Source organism: Phalangium opilio, unplaced genomic scaffold (genome assembly GCF_054372755.1).
Source record: "Phalangium opilio isolate 3A_F unplaced genomic scaffold, DU_Popi_V2 ptg000105l_1, whole genome shotgun sequence".
NCBI lineage: Eukaryota > Metazoa > Arthropoda > Arachnida > Opiliones > Phalangiidae > Phalangium > Phalangium opilio.
Genome location: NW_028324207.1, coordinates 4,072,007 through 4,082,037, shown reverse-complemented (window position 1 = coordinate 4,082,037; position 10,031 = coordinate 4,072,007). Strand labels below are relative to the sequence as shown.

The following is a 10,031-nucleotide window of genomic DNA, read 5'->3' as shown; positions in this document are numbered from 1 at the left end:
AATTCCAATGATAGCTTTAGTAGTTCCACACTTTTTGAGTGGTCTCGGTTAACAGAAGCAGTCGTGGCCGAGTGGTTAAGGCGACAGACTAGAAATCTGTTGGGATATTCCCGCGCAGGTTCGAATCCTGCCGACTGCGATTGAGCAAAGATTTTTTATTTCAATAATACCTTTGGTGGTTTCACAGATTTCTGAGTAGTCTCGGTTAATCGAAGCAGTCGTGGACGAGTGGTTAAGGCGAAAGACTCGAAATCTGTAGCGATATTCCCGCGCAGGTTCGAATCCTGCCGAGTGCGTTCGAACTAACATACTTATTCCAATGATAGCTTTAGTAGTTCCACACTTTTTGAGTGGTCTCCGTTAACAGAAGCAGTCGTGGCCGAGTGGTTAAGGCGAAAGACTAGAAATCTGTTGGGATATTCCCGCGCAAGTTCGAATCCTGCCGACTGCGATTGAGCAAAGATCTTTTATTTCAATAATATCTTTGGTGGTTTCACAGATTTCTGAGTAGTCTCGGTTATACGAAGCAGTCGTGGACGAGTGCTAAAGGCGACAGACTCGAAATCTGTTGGGATATTCCCTCGCAGGTTCGATTCCTGCCGACTGCGTTCGAACTCACATACTTATTCCATTGATAGCTTTAGTAGTTTCACAATTTTTAGTGTTCTCGGTGAACAGAAGCAGTCGTGGCCGAGTGGTGTAGGCGACAGACTTGAAATTTGTTGGGATATTCCCGCGCTGGTTCGAATCCTGCCGACTAATTTCGAACAAACATTCTTATTCCAATAATAGCTTTAGTAGTTCCACACTTTTTTGAGTGGTCTCGGTTAACAGAAGCAGTCGTGGGCGAGTTGTCAAGGCGACAGACTAGAAATCTGTTGGGATATTCCCGCGCAGGTTCGAATCCTGCCGACTGCGATTGAGCAAAGATTTTTTATTTCAATAATACCTTTGGTGGTTTCACAGATTTCTGAGTAGTCTCGGTTAATCGAAGCAGTCGTGGACGAGTGGGTAAGGCGACAGACTCGAAATCTGTTGGGATATTCCCTCGCAGGTTCGATTCCTGCCGACTGCGTTCGAACTCACATACTTCTTCCAATGATAGCTTTAGTAGTTCCACAATTTTTAGTGTTCTCGGTTAACAGAAGCAGTCGTGGCCGAGTGGTGTAGGCGACAGACTTGAAATTTGTTGGGATATTCCCGCGCTGGTTCGAATCCTGCCGACTAATTTCGAACAAATATTCTTATTCCAATAATAGCTTTAGTAGTTCCACACTTTTTTGAGTGGTCTCGGTTAACAGAAGCAGTCGTGGGCGAGTTGTCAAGGGGACAGACTAGAAATCTGTTGGGATATTCCCGCGCAGGTTCGAATCCTGCCGACTGCGATTGAGCAAAGATTTTTTATTTCAATAATACCTTTGGTGGTTTCACAGATTTCTGAGTAGTCTCGGTTAATCGAAGCAGTCGTGGACGAGTGCTTAAGGCGACAGACTCGAAATCTGTTGGGATATTCCCTCGCAGGTTCGATTCCTGCCGACTGCGTTCGAACAAACATTCTTATTCCAATAAAAGCTTTAGTAGTTCCACACTTTTTTGAGTGGTCTCGGTTAACAGAACCAGTCGTGGCCGAGTGGTTAAGGCGACAGACTAGAAATCTGTTGGGATATTCCCGCGCAGGTTCGAATCCTGCCGACTGCGTTTGAACTAACATACTTATTCCAATGATAGCTTTAGTAGTTCCACAATTTTTTGAGTGGACTCGCTTAACAGAAGCAGTCGTGGCCGAGTGGTTAAGGCGACAGACTAGAAATCTGTTGGGATATTCCCGCGCAGGTTCGAATCCTGCCGACTGCGATTGAGAAAAGATTTTTTATTTCAATAATACCTTTGGTGGTTTCACAGATTTCTGAATAGTCTCGGTTAATCGAAGCATTCGTGGACGAGTGCTTAAGGCGACCGACTCGAAATCTGTTGGGATATTCCCTCGCAGGTTGGATTCCTGCCGACTGCGTTCGAACACACATACTTATTCCAATGATAGCTTTAGTAGTTCCACACTTTTTTTAGTGGTCTCGGTTAACAGAAGCAGTCCTGGCCGAGTTGTCAAGGCGACAGACTAGAAATCTGTTGGGATATTCCCGCGCTGGTTCGAATCCTGCCGACTGTGTTCGAACAAACATTCTAATTCCAATAAAAGCTTTAGTAGTTCCACACTTTTTTGAGTGGTCTCGGTTAACAGAACCAGTCGTGGCCGAGTGGTTAAGGCGACAGACTAGAAATCTGTTGGGATATTCCCGCGCAGGTTCGAATCCTGCCGACTGCGTTTGAACTAACATACTTATTCCAATGATAGCTTTAGTAGTTCCACAATTTTTTGAGTGGACTCGCTTAACAGAAGCAGTCGTGGCCGAGTGGTTAAGGCGACAGACTAGAAATCTGTTGGGATATTCCCGCGCAGGTTCGAATCCTGCCGACTGCGATTGAGAAAAGATTTTTTATTTCAATAATACCTTTGGTGGTTTCACAGATTTCTGAATAGTCTCGGTTAATCGAAGCATTCGTGGACGAGTGCTTAAGGCGACAGACTCGAAATCTGTTGGGATATTCCCTCGCAGGTTGGATTCCTGCCGACTGCGTTCGAACACACATACTTATTCCAATGATAGCTTTAGTAGTTCCACACTTTTTTGAGTGGTCTCGGTTAACAGAAGCAGTCGTGGCCGAGTTGTCAAGGCGACAGACTAGAAATCTGTTGGGGTATTCCCGCGCAGGTTCGAATCCTGCCGACTGCGATTGAGCAAAGATTTTTATTTCAATAATACCTTTGGTGGTTTCACAGATTTCTGAGTAGTCTCGGTTATACGAAGCAGTCGTGGACGAGTGCTTAAGGCGACAGACTCGAAATCTGTTGGGATATTCCCTCGCAGGTTCGATTCCTGCCGACTGCGTTCGAACTCACATACTTATTCCATTGATAGCTTTAGTAGTTTCACAATTTTTAGTGTTCTCGGTGAACAGAAGCAGTCGTGGCCGAGTGGTGTAGGCGACAGACTTGAAATTTGTTGGGATATTCCCGCGCTGGTTCGAATCCTGCCGACTAATTTCGAACAAACATTCTTATTCCAATAATAGCTTTAGTAGTTCCACACTTTTTTGAGTGGTCTCGGTTAACAGAAGCAGTCGTGGGCGAGTTGTCAAGGCGACAGACTAGAAATCTGTTGGGATATTCCCGCGCAGGTTCGAATCCTGCCGACTGCGATTGAGCAAAGATTTTTTATTTCAATAATACCTTTGGTGGTTTCACAGATTTCTGAGTAGTCTCGGTTAATCGAAGCAGTCGTGGACGAGTGGGTAAGGCGACAGACTCGAAATCTGTTGGGATATTCCCTCGCAGGTTCGATTCCTGCCGACTGCGTTCGAACTCACATACTTCTTCCAATGATAGCTTTAGTAGTTCCACAATTTTTAGTGTTCTCGGTTAACAGAAGCAGTCGTGGCCGAGTGGTGTAGGCGACAGACTTGAAATTTGTTGGGATATTCCCGCGCTGGTTCGAATCCTGCCGACTAATTTCGAACAAATATTCTTATTCCAATAATAGCTTTAGTAGTTCCACACTTTTTTGAGTGGTCTCGGTTAACAGAAGCAGTCGTGGGCGAGTTGTCAAGGGGACAGACTAGAAATCTGTTGGGATATTCCCGCGCAGGTTCGAATCCTGCCGACTGCGATTGAGCAAAGATTTTTTATTTCAATAATACCTTTGGTGGTTTCACAGATTTCTGAGTAGTCTCGGTTAATCGAAGCAGTCGTGGACGAGTGCTTAAGGCGACAGACTCGAAATCTGTTGGGATATTCCCTCGCAGGTTCGATTCCTGCCGACTGCGTTCGAACAAACATTCTTATTCCAATAAAAGCTTTAGTAGTTCCACACTTTTTTGAGTGGTCTCGGTTAACAGAACCAGTCGTGGCCGAGTGGTTAAGGCGACAGACTAGAAATCTGTTGGGATATTCCCGCGCAGGTTCGAATCCTGCCGACTGCGTTTGAACTAACATACTTATTCCAATGATAGCTTTAGTAGTTCCACAATTTTTTGAGTGGACTCGCTTAACAGAAGCAGTCGTGGCCGAGTGGTTAAGGCGACAGACTAGAAATCTGTTGGGATATTCCCGCGCAGGTTCGAATCCTGCCGACTGCGATTGAGAAAAGATTTTTTATTTCAATAATACCTTTGGTGGTTTCACAGATTTCTGAATAGTCTCGGTTAATCGAAGCATTCGTGGACGAGTGCTTAAGGCGACCGACTCGAAATCTGTTGGGATATTCCCTCGCAGGTTGGATTCCTGCCGACTGCGTTCGAACACACATACTTATTCCAATGATAGCTTTAGTAGTTCCACACTTTTTTTAGTGGTCTCGGTTAACAGAAGCAGTCCTGGCCGAGTTGTCAAGGCGACAGACTAGAAATCTGTTGGGATATTCCCGCGCTGGTTCGAATCCTGCCGACTGTGTTCGAACAAACATTCTAATTCCAATAAAAGCTTTAGTAGTTCCACACTTTTTTGAGTGGTCTCGGTTAACAGAACCAGTCGTGGCCGAGTGGTTAAGGCGACAGACTAGAAATCTGTTGGGATATTCCCGCGCAGGTTCGAATCCTGCCGACTGCGTTTGAACTAACATACTTATTCCAATGATAGCTTTAGTAGTTCCACAATTTTTTGAGTGGACTCGCTTAACAGAAGCAGTCGTGGCCGAGTGGTTAAGGCGACAGACTAGAAATCTGTTGGGATATTCCCGCGCAGGTTCGAATCCTGCCGACTGCGATTGAGAAAAGATTTTTTATTTCAATAATACCTTTGGTGGTTTCACAGATTTCTGAATAGTCTCGGTTAATCGAAGCATTCGTGGACGAGTGCTTAAGGCGACAGACTCGAAATCTGTTGGGATATTCCCTCGCAGGTTGGATTCCTGCCGACTGCGTTCGAACACACATACTTATTCCAATGATAGCTTTAGTAGTTCCACACTTTTTTGAGTGGTCTCGGTTAACAGAAGCAGTCGTGGCCGAGTTGTCAAGGCGACAGACTAGAAATCTGTTGGGGTATTCCCGCGCAGGTTCGAATCCTGCCGACTGCGATTGAGCAAAGATTTTTTATTTCAATAATACCTTTGGTGGTTTCACAGATTTCTGAGTAGTCTCGGTTAATCGAAGCAGTCGTGGACGAGTGCTTAAGGCGACAGACTCGAAATCTGTTGGGATATTCCAGCGCAGGTTCGAATCCTGCCGACTGCGTTCGAACTAACATACTTATTCCAATGATAGCTTTAGTAGTTCCACACTTTTTGAGTGGTCTCGGTTAACAGAAGCAGGCGTGGCCGAGTGGTTAAGGCGACAGACTAGAAATCTGTTGGGATATTCCCGCGCAGGTTCGAATCCTGCCGACTGCGATTGAGCAAAGATTTTTTATTTCAATGATAGCTTTAGTAGTTCCACACTTTTTGAGTGGTCTCCGTTAACAGAAGCAGTCGTGGCCGAGTGGTTAAGGCGACAGACTAGAAATCTGTTGGGATATTCCCGCGCAGGTTCGAATCCTGCCGACTGCGATTGAGCAAAGATTTTTATTTCAATAATACCTTTGGTGGTTTCACAGATTTCTGAGTAGTCTCGGTTAATCGAAGCAGTCGTGGACGAGTGCTTAAGGCGACAGACTCGAAATCTGTTGGGATATTCCCTCGCAGGTTCGATTCCTGCCGACTGCGTTCGAACTCACATACTTATTCCAATGATAGCTTTATTAGTTCCACAATTTTTAGTGGTCTCGGTTAACAGAAGCAGTCGTGGCCGAGTGGTGTAGGCGACAGACTTGAAATTTGTTGGGATATTCCCGCGCTGGTTCGAATCCTGCCGACTAATTTCGAACAAACATTCTTATTCCAATAATAGCTTTAGTAGTTCCACACTTTTTTGAGTGGTCTCGGTTAACAGAAGCAGTCGTGGCCGAGTTGTCAAGGCGACAGACTAGAAATCTGTTGGGATATTCCCGCGCAGGTTCGAATCCTGCCGACTGCGATTGAGCAAAGATTTTTTATTTCAATAATACCTTTGGTGGTTTCACAGATTTCTGAGTAGTCTCGGTTAATCGAAGCAGTCGTGGACGAGTGGGTAAGGCGACAGACTCGAAATTTGTAGCGATATTCCCGCGCAGGTTCGAATCCTGCCGACTGCGTTCGAACACACATACTTATTCCAATGATAGCTTTAGTAGTTCCACAATTTTTTGAGTGGACTCGCTTAACAGAAGCAGTCGTGGCCGAGTGGTTAAGGCGACAGACTAGAAATCTGTTGGGATATTCCCGCGCAGGTTCGAATCCTGCCGACTGCGATTGAGCAAAGATTTTTTATTTCAATAATACCTTTGGTGGTTTCAAAGATTTCTGAGTAGTCTCGGTTAATCGAAGCAGTCGTGGACGAGTGCTTAAGGCGACAGACTCGAAATCTGTTGGGATATTCCCTCGCAGATTGGATTCCTGCCGACTGCGTTCGAACTCACATACTTATTCCAATGATAGCTTTAGTAGTTCCACAATTTTTTAGTGGTCTCGGTTAACAGAAGCAGGCGTGGCCGAGTGGTTAAGGCGACAGACTTGAAATCTGTTGGGATGTTCCCGCGCAGGTTCGAATCCTGCCGACTGCGTTCGAACACACATACTTATTCCAATGATAGCTTTAGTAGTTCCACAATTTTTTGAGTGGACTCGCTTAAGAGAAGCTGTCGTGGCCGAGTGGTTAAGGCGACAGACTAGAAATCTGTTGGGATATTCCCGCGCAGGTTCGAATCCTGCCGACTGCGATTGAGCAAAGATTTTTTATTTCAATAATACCTTTGGTGGTTTCACAGATTTCTGAGTAGTCTCGGTTAATCGAAGCAGTCGTGGACGAGTGCTTAAGGCGACAGACTCGAAATCTGTTGGGATATTCCAGCGCAGGTTCGAATCCTGCCGACTGCGTTCGAACTAACATACTTATTCCAATGATAGCTTTAGTAGTTCCACACTTTTTGAGTGGTCTCGGTTAACAGAAGCAGGCGTGGCCGAGTGGTTAAGGCGACAGACTAGAAATCTGTTGGGATATTCCCGCGCAGGTTCGAATCCTGCCGACTGCGATTGAGCAAAGATTTTTTATTTCAATGATAGCTTTAGTAGTTCCACACTTTTTGAGTGGTCTCCGTTAACAGAAGCAGTCGTGGCCGAGTGGTTAAGGCGACAGACTAGAAATCTGTTGGGATATTCCCGCGCAGGTTCGAATCCTGCCGACTGCGATTGAGCAAAGATTTTTATTTCAATAATACCTTTGGTGGTTTCACAGATTTCTGAGTAGTCTCGGTTAATCGAAGCAGTCGTGGACGAGTGCTTAAGGCGACAGACTCGAAATCTGTTGGGATATTCCCTCGCAGGTTCGATTCCAGCCGACTGCGTTCGAACTCACATACTTATTCCAATGATAGCTTTATTAGTTCCACAATTTTTAGTGGTCTCGGTTAACAGAAGCAGTCGTGGCCGAGTGGTGTAGGCGACAGACTTGAAATTTGTTGGGATATTCCCGCGCTGGTTCGAATCCTGCCGACTAATTTCGAACAAACATTCTTATTCCAATAATAGCTTTAGTAGTTCCACACTTTTTTGAGTGGTCTCGGTTAACAGAAGCAGTCGTGGCCGAGTTGTCAAGGCGACAGACTAGAAATCTGTTGGGATATTCCCGCGCAGGTTCGAATCCTGCCGACTGCGATTGAGCAAAGATTTTTTATTTCAATAATACCTTTGGTGGTTTCACAGATTTCTGAGTAGTCTCGGTTAATCGAAGCAGTCGTGGACGAGTGGGTAAGGCGACAGACTCGAAATTTGTAGCGATATTCCCGCGCAGGTTCGAATCCTGCCGACTGCGTTCGAACACACATACTTATTCCAATGATAGCTTTAGTAGTTCCACAATTTTTTGAGTGGACTCGCTTAACAGAAGCAGTCGTGGCCGAGTGGTTAAGGCGACAGACTAGAAATCTGTTGGGATATTCCCGCGCAGGTTCGAATCCTGCCGACTGCGATTGAGCAAAGATTTTTTATTTCAATAATACCTTTGGTGGTTTCAAAGATTTCTGAGTAGTCTCGGTTAATCGAAGCAGTCGTGGACGAGTGCTTAAGGCGACAGACTCGAAATCTGTTGGGATATTCCCTCGCAGGTTGGATTCCTGCCGACTGCGTTCGAACTCACATACTTATTCCAATGATAGCTTTAGTAGTTCCACAATTTTTTAGTGGTCTCGGTTAACAGAAGCAGGCGTGGCCGAGTGGTTAAGGCGACAGACTTGAAATCTGTTGGGATGTTCCCGCGCAGGTTCGAATCCTGCCGACTGCGTTCGAACACACATACTTATTCCAATGATAGCTTTAGTAGTTCCACAATTTTTTGAGTGGACTCGCTTAAGAGAAGCTGTCGTGGCCGAGTGGTTAAGGCGACAGACTAGAAATCTGTTGGGATATTCCCGCGCAGGTTCGAATCCTGCCGACTGCGATTGAGCAAAGATTTTTTATTTCAATAATACCTTTGGTGGTTTCACAGATTTCTGAGTAGTCTCGGTTAATCGAAGGAGTAGTGGACGAGTGCTTAAGGCGACAGACTCGAAATCTGTTGGGATATTCCCTCGCAGGTTCGATTCCTGCCGACTGCGTTCGAACTAACATACTTTTTCCAATGATAGCTTTAGTAGTTCCACAATTTTTTAGTGGTCTCGGTTAACAGAAGCAGTCGTGGCCGAGTGGTTAAGGCGACAGGCTTGAAATCTGTTGGGATATTCCCGAGCTGGTTCGAATCCTGCCGACTGTGTTCGAACAAACATTCTTATTCCAATAAAAGCTTTAGTAGTTCCACACTTTTTTGAGTGGAATCGGTTAACAGAACCAGTCGTGGCCGAGTTGTCAAGGCGACAGACTAGAAATCTGTTGGGGTATTCCCGCGCAGGTTCGAATCCTGCCGACTGCGATTGAGCAAAGATTTTTTATTTCAATAATACCTTTGGTGGTTTCACAGATTTCTGAGTAGTCTCGGTTAATCGAAGCAGTCGTGGACGAGTGCTTAAGGCGACAGACTCGAAATCTGTTGGGATATTCCCGCGCAGGTTCGAATCCTGCCGACTGCGTTTGAACTAACATACTTATTCCAATGATAGCTTTAGTAGTTCCACAATTTTTTGAGTGGACTCGCTTAACAGAAGCAGTCGTGGCCGAGTGGTTAAGGCGACAGACTAGAAATCTGTTGGGATATTCCCGCGCAGGTTCGAATCCTGCCGACTGCGATTGAAAAAAGATTTTTTATTTCAATAATACCTTTGGTGGTTTCACAGATTTCTGAATAGTCTCGGTTAATCGAAGCATTCGTGGACGAGTGCTTAAGGCGACAGACTCGAAATCTGTTGGGATATTCCCTCGCAGGTTGGATTCCTGCCGACTGCGTTCGAACACACATACTTATTCCAATGATAGCTTTAGTAGTTCCACACTTTTTTGAGTGGTCTCGGTTAACAGAAGCAGTCGTGGCCGAGTTGTCAAGGCGACAGACTAGAAATCTGTTGGGGTATTCCCGCGCAGGTTCGAATCCTGCCGACTGCGTTCGAACTAACATACTTATTCCAATGATAGCTTTAGTAGTTCCACACTTTTTGAGTGGTCTCGGTTAACAGAAGCAGGCGTGGCCGAGTGGTTAAGGCGACAGACTAGAAATCTGTTGGGATATTCCCGCGCAGGTTCGAATCCTGCCGACTGCGATTGAGCAAAGATTTTTTATTTCAATGATAGCTTTAGTAGTTCCACACTTTTTGAGTGGTCTCCGTTAACAGAAGCAGTCGTGGCCGAGTGGTTAAGGCGACAGACTAGAAATCTGTTGGGATATTCCCGCGCAGGTTCGAATCCTGCCGACTGCGATTGAGCAAAGATTTTTATTTCAATAATACCTTTGGTGGTTTCACAGATTTCTGAGTAGTCTCG

The 10,031-nt window shown here is 45.4% G+C and overlaps 52 non-coding genes across 52 annotated transcripts; all 52 read left to right on the top strand.

Annotated features, from left to right (window-relative positions):
• The first annotated feature begins 57 nt into the window (after window positions 1–57).
• TRNAS-AGA (transfer RNA serine (anticodon AGA)) lies at window positions 58–139 on the top strand. Its single transcript has one exon. It is a non-coding gene; the product is annotated as a tRNA-Ser (tRNA).
• A 230-nt stretch (window positions 140–369) lies between these two features.
• Window positions 370–451, top strand: TRNAS-AGA (transfer RNA serine (anticodon AGA)). The gene has a single exon. It is a non-coding gene; the product is annotated as a tRNA-Ser (tRNA).
• A 75-nt stretch (window positions 452–526) lies between these two features.
• TRNAS-CGA (transfer RNA serine (anticodon CGA)) lies at window positions 527–608 on the top strand. Its single transcript has one exon. It is a non-coding gene; the product is annotated as a tRNA-Ser (tRNA).
• A 72-nt stretch (window positions 609–680) lies between these two features.
• Window positions 681–762, top strand: TRNAS-UGA (transfer RNA serine (anticodon UGA)). Its single transcript has one exon. It is a non-coding gene; the product is annotated as a tRNA-Ser (tRNA).
• Window positions 763–836: 74 nt separating this feature from the next.
• TRNAS-AGA (transfer RNA serine (anticodon AGA)) lies at window positions 837–918 on the top strand. The gene has a single exon. It is a non-coding gene; the product is annotated as a tRNA-Ser (tRNA).
• A 75-nt stretch (window positions 919–993) lies between these two features.
• Window positions 994–1,075, top strand: TRNAS-CGA (transfer RNA serine (anticodon CGA)). The gene has a single exon. It is a non-coding gene; the product is annotated as a tRNA-Ser (tRNA).
• A 72-nt stretch (window positions 1,076–1,147) lies between these two features.
• On the top strand, window positions 1,148–1,229 carry TRNAS-UGA (transfer RNA serine (anticodon UGA)). The gene has a single exon. It is a non-coding gene; the product is annotated as a tRNA-Ser (tRNA).
• A 231-nt stretch (window positions 1,230–1,460) lies between these two features.
• TRNAS-CGA (transfer RNA serine (anticodon CGA)) lies at window positions 1,461–1,542 on the top strand. The gene has a single exon. It is a non-coding gene; the product is annotated as a tRNA-Ser (tRNA).
• Window positions 1,543–1,616: 74 nt separating this feature from the next.
• Window positions 1,617–1,698, top strand: TRNAS-AGA (transfer RNA serine (anticodon AGA)). The gene has a single exon. It is a non-coding gene; the product is annotated as a tRNA-Ser (tRNA).
• Window positions 1,699–1,772: 74 nt separating this feature from the next.
• Window positions 1,773–1,854, top strand: TRNAS-AGA (transfer RNA serine (anticodon AGA)). The gene has a single exon. It is a non-coding gene; the product is annotated as a tRNA-Ser (tRNA).
• Window positions 1,855–2,085: 231 nt separating this feature from the next.
• On the top strand, window positions 2,086–2,167 carry TRNAS-AGA (transfer RNA serine (anticodon AGA)). Its single transcript has one exon. It is a non-coding gene; the product is annotated as a tRNA-Ser (tRNA).
• Window positions 2,168–2,241: 74 nt separating this feature from the next.
• Window positions 2,242–2,323, top strand: TRNAS-AGA (transfer RNA serine (anticodon AGA)). The gene has a single exon. It is a non-coding gene; the product is annotated as a tRNA-Ser (tRNA).
• A 74-nt stretch (window positions 2,324–2,397) lies between these two features.
• Window positions 2,398–2,479, top strand: TRNAS-AGA (transfer RNA serine (anticodon AGA)). Its single transcript has one exon. It is a non-coding gene; the product is annotated as a tRNA-Ser (tRNA).
• A 231-nt stretch (window positions 2,480–2,710) lies between these two features.
• On the top strand, window positions 2,711–2,792 carry TRNAS-AGA (transfer RNA serine (anticodon AGA)). The gene has a single exon. It is a non-coding gene; the product is annotated as a tRNA-Ser (tRNA).
• Window positions 2,793–2,866: 74 nt separating this feature from the next.
• On the top strand, window positions 2,867–2,948 carry TRNAS-CGA (transfer RNA serine (anticodon CGA)). Its single transcript has one exon. It is a non-coding gene; the product is annotated as a tRNA-Ser (tRNA).
• Window positions 2,949–3,020: 72 nt separating this feature from the next.
• Window positions 3,021–3,102, top strand: TRNAS-UGA (transfer RNA serine (anticodon UGA)). Its single transcript has one exon. It is a non-coding gene; the product is annotated as a tRNA-Ser (tRNA).
• Window positions 3,103–3,176: 74 nt separating this feature from the next.
• TRNAS-AGA (transfer RNA serine (anticodon AGA)) lies at window positions 3,177–3,258 on the top strand. Its single transcript has one exon. It is a non-coding gene; the product is annotated as a tRNA-Ser (tRNA).
• A 75-nt stretch (window positions 3,259–3,333) lies between these two features.
• On the top strand, window positions 3,334–3,415 carry TRNAS-CGA (transfer RNA serine (anticodon CGA)). The gene has a single exon. It is a non-coding gene; the product is annotated as a tRNA-Ser (tRNA).
• A 72-nt stretch (window positions 3,416–3,487) lies between these two features.
• On the top strand, window positions 3,488–3,569 carry TRNAS-UGA (transfer RNA serine (anticodon UGA)). The gene has a single exon. It is a non-coding gene; the product is annotated as a tRNA-Ser (tRNA).
• Window positions 3,570–3,800: 231 nt separating this feature from the next.
• Window positions 3,801–3,882, top strand: TRNAS-CGA (transfer RNA serine (anticodon CGA)). The gene has a single exon. It is a non-coding gene; the product is annotated as a tRNA-Ser (tRNA).
• Window positions 3,883–3,956: 74 nt separating this feature from the next.
• Window positions 3,957–4,038, top strand: TRNAS-AGA (transfer RNA serine (anticodon AGA)). Its single transcript has one exon. It is a non-coding gene; the product is annotated as a tRNA-Ser (tRNA).
• A 74-nt stretch (window positions 4,039–4,112) lies between these two features.
• Window positions 4,113–4,194, top strand: TRNAS-AGA (transfer RNA serine (anticodon AGA)). The gene has a single exon. It is a non-coding gene; the product is annotated as a tRNA-Ser (tRNA).
• Window positions 4,195–4,425: 231 nt separating this feature from the next.
• Window positions 4,426–4,507, top strand: TRNAS-AGA (transfer RNA serine (anticodon AGA)). The gene has a single exon. It is a non-coding gene; the product is annotated as a tRNA-Ser (tRNA).
• Window positions 4,508–4,581: 74 nt separating this feature from the next.
• Window positions 4,582–4,663, top strand: TRNAS-AGA (transfer RNA serine (anticodon AGA)). Its single transcript has one exon. It is a non-coding gene; the product is annotated as a tRNA-Ser (tRNA).
• A 74-nt stretch (window positions 4,664–4,737) lies between these two features.
• Window positions 4,738–4,819, top strand: TRNAS-AGA (transfer RNA serine (anticodon AGA)). The gene has a single exon. It is a non-coding gene; the product is annotated as a tRNA-Ser (tRNA).
• Window positions 4,820–5,050: 231 nt separating this feature from the next.
• On the top strand, window positions 5,051–5,132 carry TRNAS-AGA (transfer RNA serine (anticodon AGA)). Its single transcript has one exon. It is a non-coding gene; the product is annotated as a tRNA-Ser (tRNA).
• A 75-nt stretch (window positions 5,133–5,207) lies between these two features.
• On the top strand, window positions 5,208–5,289 carry TRNAS-CGA (transfer RNA serine (anticodon CGA)). Its single transcript has one exon. It is a non-coding gene; the product is annotated as a tRNA-Ser (tRNA).
• Window positions 5,290–5,362: 73 nt separating this feature from the next.
• TRNAS-AGA (transfer RNA serine (anticodon AGA)) lies at window positions 5,363–5,444 on the top strand. Its single transcript has one exon. It is a non-coding gene; the product is annotated as a tRNA-Ser (tRNA).
• A 74-nt stretch (window positions 5,445–5,518) lies between these two features.
• On the top strand, window positions 5,519–5,600 carry TRNAS-AGA (transfer RNA serine (anticodon AGA)). Its single transcript has one exon. It is a non-coding gene; the product is annotated as a tRNA-Ser (tRNA).
• A 74-nt stretch (window positions 5,601–5,674) lies between these two features.
• TRNAS-CGA (transfer RNA serine (anticodon CGA)) lies at window positions 5,675–5,756 on the top strand. Its single transcript has one exon. It is a non-coding gene; the product is annotated as a tRNA-Ser (tRNA).
• Window positions 5,757–5,828: 72 nt separating this feature from the next.
• TRNAS-UGA (transfer RNA serine (anticodon UGA)) lies at window positions 5,829–5,910 on the top strand. The gene has a single exon. It is a non-coding gene; the product is annotated as a tRNA-Ser (tRNA).
• A 74-nt stretch (window positions 5,911–5,984) lies between these two features.
• On the top strand, window positions 5,985–6,066 carry TRNAS-AGA (transfer RNA serine (anticodon AGA)). Its single transcript has one exon. It is a non-coding gene; the product is annotated as a tRNA-Ser (tRNA).
• A 75-nt stretch (window positions 6,067–6,141) lies between these two features.
• TRNAS-CGA (transfer RNA serine (anticodon CGA)) lies at window positions 6,142–6,223 on the top strand. Its single transcript has one exon. It is a non-coding gene; the product is annotated as a tRNA-Ser (tRNA).
• A 74-nt stretch (window positions 6,224–6,297) lies between these two features.
• On the top strand, window positions 6,298–6,379 carry TRNAS-AGA (transfer RNA serine (anticodon AGA)). The gene has a single exon. It is a non-coding gene; the product is annotated as a tRNA-Ser (tRNA).
• A 230-nt stretch (window positions 6,380–6,609) lies between these two features.
• TRNAS-UGA (transfer RNA serine (anticodon UGA)) lies at window positions 6,610–6,691 on the top strand. The gene has a single exon. It is a non-coding gene; the product is annotated as a tRNA-Ser (tRNA).
• Window positions 6,692–6,765: 74 nt separating this feature from the next.
• On the top strand, window positions 6,766–6,847 carry TRNAS-AGA (transfer RNA serine (anticodon AGA)). Its single transcript has one exon. It is a non-coding gene; the product is annotated as a tRNA-Ser (tRNA).
• Window positions 6,848–6,922: 75 nt separating this feature from the next.
• TRNAS-CGA (transfer RNA serine (anticodon CGA)) lies at window positions 6,923–7,004 on the top strand. Its single transcript has one exon. It is a non-coding gene; the product is annotated as a tRNA-Ser (tRNA).
• A 73-nt stretch (window positions 7,005–7,077) lies between these two features.
• On the top strand, window positions 7,078–7,159 carry TRNAS-AGA (transfer RNA serine (anticodon AGA)). The gene has a single exon. It is a non-coding gene; the product is annotated as a tRNA-Ser (tRNA).
• Window positions 7,160–7,233: 74 nt separating this feature from the next.
• Window positions 7,234–7,315, top strand: TRNAS-AGA (transfer RNA serine (anticodon AGA)). Its single transcript has one exon. It is a non-coding gene; the product is annotated as a tRNA-Ser (tRNA).
• Window positions 7,316–7,543: 228 nt separating this feature from the next.
• On the top strand, window positions 7,544–7,625 carry TRNAS-UGA (transfer RNA serine (anticodon UGA)). Its single transcript has one exon. It is a non-coding gene; the product is annotated as a tRNA-Ser (tRNA).
• A 74-nt stretch (window positions 7,626–7,699) lies between these two features.
• Window positions 7,700–7,781, top strand: TRNAS-AGA (transfer RNA serine (anticodon AGA)). The gene has a single exon. It is a non-coding gene; the product is annotated as a tRNA-Ser (tRNA).
• Window positions 7,782–7,856: 75 nt separating this feature from the next.
• Window positions 7,857–7,938, top strand: TRNAS-CGA (transfer RNA serine (anticodon CGA)). The gene has a single exon. It is a non-coding gene; the product is annotated as a tRNA-Ser (tRNA).
• Window positions 7,939–8,012: 74 nt separating this feature from the next.
• TRNAS-AGA (transfer RNA serine (anticodon AGA)) lies at window positions 8,013–8,094 on the top strand. The gene has a single exon. It is a non-coding gene; the product is annotated as a tRNA-Ser (tRNA).
• A 230-nt stretch (window positions 8,095–8,324) lies between these two features.
• TRNAS-UGA (transfer RNA serine (anticodon UGA)) lies at window positions 8,325–8,406 on the top strand. The gene has a single exon. It is a non-coding gene; the product is annotated as a tRNA-Ser (tRNA).
• A 74-nt stretch (window positions 8,407–8,480) lies between these two features.
• Window positions 8,481–8,562, top strand: TRNAS-AGA (transfer RNA serine (anticodon AGA)). Its single transcript has one exon. It is a non-coding gene; the product is annotated as a tRNA-Ser (tRNA).
• Window positions 8,563–8,792: 230 nt separating this feature from the next.
• Window positions 8,793–8,874, top strand: TRNAS-UGA (transfer RNA serine (anticodon UGA)). The gene has a single exon. It is a non-coding gene; the product is annotated as a tRNA-Ser (tRNA).
• Window positions 8,875–8,948: 74 nt separating this feature from the next.
• On the top strand, window positions 8,949–9,030 carry TRNAS-AGA (transfer RNA serine (anticodon AGA)). The gene has a single exon. It is a non-coding gene; the product is annotated as a tRNA-Ser (tRNA).
• Window positions 9,031–9,105: 75 nt separating this feature from the next.
• Window positions 9,106–9,187, top strand: TRNAS-CGA (transfer RNA serine (anticodon CGA)). The gene has a single exon. It is a non-coding gene; the product is annotated as a tRNA-Ser (tRNA).
• Window positions 9,188–9,261: 74 nt separating this feature from the next.
• On the top strand, window positions 9,262–9,343 carry TRNAS-AGA (transfer RNA serine (anticodon AGA)). Its single transcript has one exon. It is a non-coding gene; the product is annotated as a tRNA-Ser (tRNA).
• Window positions 9,344–9,574: 231 nt separating this feature from the next.
• Window positions 9,575–9,656, top strand: TRNAS-AGA (transfer RNA serine (anticodon AGA)). Its single transcript has one exon. It is a non-coding gene; the product is annotated as a tRNA-Ser (tRNA).
• A 73-nt stretch (window positions 9,657–9,729) lies between these two features.
• Window positions 9,730–9,811, top strand: TRNAS-AGA (transfer RNA serine (anticodon AGA)). Its single transcript has one exon. It is a non-coding gene; the product is annotated as a tRNA-Ser (tRNA).
• Window positions 9,812–9,885: 74 nt separating this feature from the next.
• Window positions 9,886–9,967, top strand: TRNAS-AGA (transfer RNA serine (anticodon AGA)). Its single transcript has one exon. It is a non-coding gene; the product is annotated as a tRNA-Ser (tRNA).
• The last annotated feature ends 64 nt before the right edge of the window (window positions 9,968–10,031 follow it).